Below are 6,217 nucleotides of genomic sequence, written 5' to 3' on the forward strand. Positions count from 1 at the left end.
TGGACGCTCTTTTGAAACGAATCGGCTGTTACCTTTTGGATGTAACCTAGCGCTTCGTACCCTTCCAATTGATTTCCTCCTTCATCTAGAATATGTTGTTGCGTTGTGACAGACTTCCTACCTAGCGCCTTTATGTGGCTCCAAAAAATCCTAGGCGCGGCCTCCTTTTTTTCGTGTATCTCTGTCATCCAGCGTTCACTTTCACCTTTAATTTTTGCCTCTACCAATTTCTGTACAAGGGATTTTTTCTCCAAATATATTTCCCATATTTTTTTGACTTCGTCCTGCGGCCGCTTCTCCTTTTTTGCCTTTCTATGCTCCCGTGATGCTTCGCGTCGCTTCTCGATCGCCTCCCGGATTTCCTTGTTCCACCAACTTTTTGGCTTCCTTTTTCCTTTCCAGCAAACAGTTTTCTTCTCTTTCCCTATCTCTTTCGTCATTAGATGTAACAGCTCACTATACTCCCAGTCCTTGCCTGGTATTTCGCCTACTTCTTCCTCGACTCTTGCGGCTATATTTATTATTTGTTTGTCATTTAAATACGAGCTGCCAGACTTTGATTCCATGCTCATATTTTTAGTTTCGTATCCCATTTGTAATGTTATTCGTTTATGATCACTACCCAAGCTGTTAATGCCTTCCTCGTCTATCCTCATTTCTGTCAGTTTGTGGTAAATTCCTTCAGTCATGAGACAATAATCAATACTTGATTGCTTGTTTCCGACTTCCCATGTGATCTGGCCGTCACATTTAGGCCCCGTGTTAACTATCTCCAGACTATGTTGCTCGCAAAGATCTAGTAATAACTTCCCATTGGTGTCTGAATATCCGTCAAGGTCATGTACGTGGGCATTCATGTCCCCTAGAAGGATGATTTCGGCCCCATTACCAAATTCCTTAATATCCGCACTCATGCAATCCACTATCTCCTGATTCTTTTCTCTGCAGTTATTCCCCGTCCACAAGTAGGCTACTCCTAGCCACGTTTCCTTTCCACCTACTGTGCCCAGAACCCAGAGGTGCTCTGAACACGTCTGTTTCACTCTAACCCATTTGGCTCCGCGGTGAATTAGCATTCCTACACCCCCACCTTTCCTTTCCGATATGGTCCTGTTACACCCTTCCCAAACATAATTTTTAATATGTGGTGGCTCTTCCAAGTCTCTAAGGTGTGTTTCTGTAACCGCATACACGCCTATCTGTTCTTTGTTTAACTGCTCCTCAATCTCTAACCATTTTGCCTTCTTCCTGCCACCCTGCATGTTTATGTAACTAATTGCAACACGCGCCTTTTTCCTTTTTCTTTTACCTTTTTTTCTGGTTTTTCGCAATTCTACCTGTCAAAGCGTCCTCCTGGTTGTTTTCCCTGTTACGAGCTACCTCGGACTCCGAAGGGCCCGTGAGCCCCCCAAAAAAGCTACTGCGCGTCCTGCCAGTCGCCAGCCCACCTCGTGTCCAAGCCTCTTATCGAAATGAATCTTGTCTCTTTGGAATCCACCCCACCTGTGCACTTCCCTGTTTAAATCCACTACCTCGAAACCCTTCTCTCAACTAATTCGCCATATCTCTTTGTTTGCGTCGACAACCGCTCTTTGCAGGTTGACGTTGCGTACTGGTACTTCCGGTACTGTGCATACTACAATTTGCACCTGGGGGGACACGGTGCGCATGTCATCCACCCCTTTCGCCAAGGTCGTCGCTACTCCTGACGATTCTTTTTTCAGGACGTCATTTAACCCTCCCGCAATTACAACGAGGTTACGATTGTTAGCTTTAGCTGCGAGTTGTTCACCCGCTTGACTCATTACTGTCCCCAGCGTTTGTCCTGGGAACGTCCCTACGCAACTCTCTTGTCGCCTTTCACCCTTTCTTTGATTGCCGCTGCGCATCGGACTAAATTTGAGTCACCGGCGATGATGACCTGTTCAGACATTCCTTCTGAAACCTGCACCTGGCTGCTGACTAGGTGACTAGCGTGAGTCACGGCTGCTGGTTTGCTCCCTCCCTCCCTCAAAACTACTTCCCGGTAGCTGGGCCCTGTGGCCAATGTATCTGCCTTTGTCATGTCTGTTTCCCTCATCTCTCCCGCACGGGGGGTCGTCGCCATAATGCTTCCGCCGTCACCTGCGTCTTCGTTCCCCTTCACGACCTTCGATAGGCCCTTCTCGGCTGCCCGGAGCCTTTCCTCCATGGCTGACGTTTTCTCTCGCTCCTTCGCCAATGCATTCTCCAGCTCTGCGATTTTCTCCATGAGCCCACTCTGGACCGCCATCATATTTTTCATTTTCTCCTCGAACTCGCACTGTCTACACTTGGCGTCATCTTCTGCTTTCTCTTCCGCACTAATTTCCACCTTCCGCCCTGCCCCGCACTCTGAACACTTTACGGTCTTTTTGACCATGGCTAACTCAGTTTACCGATGCCCACGTGTTAGAAAACTGTACTAAAATACACTGGTCTAAGCCAAAAAAGAACCACAATAATACATAAATACGCTACACTTCACAGCACCTGCGCATGCACGTGGTCGGTCTACGCGCAGGCCTCAGCCACGTGGTGGCTGGAGCAAAAAAAAGACACAGTACAGAATACTAAAAAAAAACGTACACCGTACTAGACCTAATCAAGCTTTACGCTAGCGCCTTACGTTCTCATAACGCTACATACAGAGGCAAGCTGGAAACATGCAAAAACACTTATCTGTAGCTGTCATTCCGGAGCTCTCCAAAAACACGTCCGACCTCCTACCCGCTCACCGGAGCAAAAACAGGAGACGGTACCGCCATCTACATACAGGAGACGGTACCGCCATCTAGTGAACACTGCAAGAACTAAACTAGAGGTGGCTGCATACAGGGGACGGTACCGCCATCTATTGAACACTGCAAGAACTAAACTAGAGGTGGCTACATACAGGCTACAGGGGACGCACAGCCCACGCCCTAAGGAGCTTCGCCCCTAAAAAGATGGATCCCTTCGACTATGCGTCGACTTACGAGAACCGAACAAGGCGATCGTCGTAGACGGGTTTCCACTTCCTCACATTGAAGAACTGCTTCATCAGCTCTCCGGAGCGGTATGTTTCTCCAAGCTGGACCTCGCGTCCGCTTATCACCAAGTTGAACTTTCTGAGTGCAGTAGATACTTGACCACATTTGTATCGCACGAAGGCTTGTTTCGGTTTCGCTGCGCGTGTTTCGGGCTTGCATCTGCCCCTGCAGTGTTTCAGAAAATGATGTCGATTATTCTTAAGGGTTGTAATGGCGCCCTTTGTTACTTGGATGGCATTTTGGTGTTGGGACGTACTCGCGAAGAGCACGATGCTAATTTGCATACTGTTCTCAACCGCATCAGTGAATGTGGTATGAAACTTAATAACAAGTGCATTTTTTCTGTGAATGAGTTACAATTTGTAGGACATAATGTCAGTTCCCGCGGCTTGACACCTGTTGAATCTAAAGTTCAGGCCATTGTCAATGCCCCACGGCCTACTGATGTTAAAACCTTGCAATCTTTTTTAGGTCTTGTTGGTTATTATGCCAAGTTTGTTCCTCACTATGCTGATGTTGTTGAACCACTGCGTACTCTACTTCGTCAAGCACAGCCTTTCCTTTTAACTGATCAGCTGAAGCTGAGCAGAGCTGCATTCAAGTTAAGTCAATACTGACCTCAAAGCCAGCTGTTAGTATTTTCAATGAGAAGCTTCCCATCGTCATCACGACGGATGCGTCCGATGTTGGACTGGGAGCAGTGTTTCAACAACTCCTGTAAACCGAGATACTTGCCCGGATCTATCACTGACTAAGAACATTTCCTACGCAACATGGGAAAACTTAGAAGAAACGCTCGGCAGTGATCACTGTCTCCTCAGAATCACACTCTCCGGCAACATAGGCCGCAGAAAATGGAGCCAAGCTAAGCTGACAGATTGGACAGCCTTCCGCTCACAGGTGATCCCCCCTGTGCCAGGGGCGGGAGGATATATGGGATGGGCAAAACAGCTCCTTGCAGCCATTTCCAATTGTCTTTAAACTATAAAGACAACGGAAGACACCCCCGCCATCGATAAGTACCTGCTCCACCTTTGGGACGCCCGCAGAAGCTTAACTAAACGTTGGCGGAAAAACAAACTCAACCGCAAGCTTAAACTTACCCCCGAATGCAGAGATGTTACTTGGCTCGCGACTTCAACTTAACTTGAGCAAGTCGGCGCGAAGCAAGCAGCGGACTTCAAAACGCCCAAGTCAGCCTTCGCGTTTCACAGATGCTCAGGCTGTCTTGCTTGGTCAAGTCAAGAACGAGCTTCAAAGCAGAAACACGCTGCTCGCCTGCTAACGAGGGTAATAATGAAGTTGTTCGCGTAAGGCACGCATTACACCAAAAAAAGACCATACGTTTTAAAATAACTATAAAAACGAAGGGCCACAAGCATATTCTTGCCATTTTACGGCTAACGAGCGGCACGTGGTGCCTGCCACCACAGCGATGCGCAGTGTTGCTTCTGTAAAGCGTTCGTTGCCCGCTGGTTTTAGTGGCCACCCAAATGCGGTGCGTTTCTCCATGGTTGCTTGTTTGGAGGAGAAACAAGCATCGCGTTGGGTTCTTTCGTCGTTTTTTTTTTCTCAATCGAACGCCATGGCATGTATTTGTGCTGACCTGGCTCACGATGGGACGCGATTTTCACGGTATTTGCCTCTGTTCGCCTGTGTGCATGCCTGTAATGGGCTAGGTCGCAGTTATTATGAAAAAAAAACAAGTTCTGGGAACAAATGTGATTCGTATCCTTTTGTTGAGCTTGGTAAACAAGAGAAAAAGCGGGGGTCAGGACATTGCCCTCAGCAGAATTCTGTCTCGCGGGGTGCAGCAATGTATCGCTGCATGATGGTGACGCGGATTAAAAAACCCGTGATAGGGGCACCTCTTTTTTTTTGTGTGTGTAATTTTACGTAGCGTTGTGCTACAAGCGATGCCTTTCTGAGCGAGAAACAGCGCCCTAGACTGGACGAAAGGCTAGACGAGGCACACGGACACAGCACCGAGTCAATTTTTTTTTTACCGAAAGAGACGGAAAGTGTCGTCGTGTTATAGAAAAACAGAAATAGCCTTTGCGGTTGCGGAACACTTCGGCGTTGTCGACACCGGGGCTATTAATACGCACGTGTGTGTAGTCGACACAACCTGTCACGCAAGGGAACTCAGCCACTTCATAACAGTCCGCCGGCTGCGGAAAGCGCACCAGCATCGCGTACAGGTGCTTTGCGATAAGTAGCGTAACTTTTCCGACTGCACGGCACACTGTCGACTACGGAATGCGGACGAAATTTCCGGTGACTGGTTGAATGTGCCAGCGCTGTAAAACCTGAGAGCCATCAGTAGCTGTAACACTGGATGCACGGGCTGTCTTCGGTTGTCCCCACTTTCACGGAGCGGCAACATAACGAGCAGCTGCCCCACGGCGTTCTTCATGAATCTGTACCTAGCGTGGAATAGTTGCTCGTCGTACAACTCTATCGGATTTCCTTGGTCACGTAAAGCGGTTCCAAGAATCTTCGGCAGGCAGTGCGCCTCAAAAAATGCTACGCTTATGGCGAGGCAAGCAAACTCAAAAGCGGCCACCTTTCACGCGACGTCCATTCGAGAGGTGGCCATGTTGGAATAACGCGTGAAGTCGCTTTCAAGCAAGCCCCGCCGCTGACTTGAAACTTGTCCTGACTTCGACCGAGCCAAGTCGCCTTCAAGTCATCCGCAAGTTCGAGAACGATTTATGGCGACCGGCAAGACTGTCTTGAGTCAAGAACGAGTCAAGTACGAGTCAAGTAACATCTCTGCATTCGGGGGTTAGAATAGCCAAGTTGAGTAAGCAAGCGGATGAATATGCTGCACAACTGAACGAATTCAACTGGATAGAACGGTGCAATGTTGTAGCTAAAAAAATGAATACAAAGAAAGCATGGCGCCTTTTTCTAACTCTCTTGGACCCCGCCCAAACCCGAGGAGAAGCGCAAAAGCAGCTCCGTCGAGCCCTGCACAGTTTTCAGGTAACCATTTCCCAGCTGGCTGATGATTTGTGTGCTAGATACCTATGCCGCACCACGGATCCCAACAGGAACGCATATGAATACGCAGGTAGAGAAAACAGTCAGCTCGATGCCTCTTTTAAAATGTGCGATCTGAAAGCAGCACTGAAAAAAAATGCGCAGGGGCACTGCCCCGGGCC

The sequence above is a fragment of the Rhipicephalus microplus genome, unplaced genomic scaffold (genome assembly GCF_043290135.1).
Source record: "Rhipicephalus microplus isolate Deutch F79 unplaced genomic scaffold, USDA_Rmic scaffold_14, whole genome shotgun sequence".
Classification (NCBI taxonomy): Eukaryota; Metazoa; Arthropoda; class Arachnida; order Ixodida; family Ixodidae; genus Rhipicephalus; species Rhipicephalus microplus.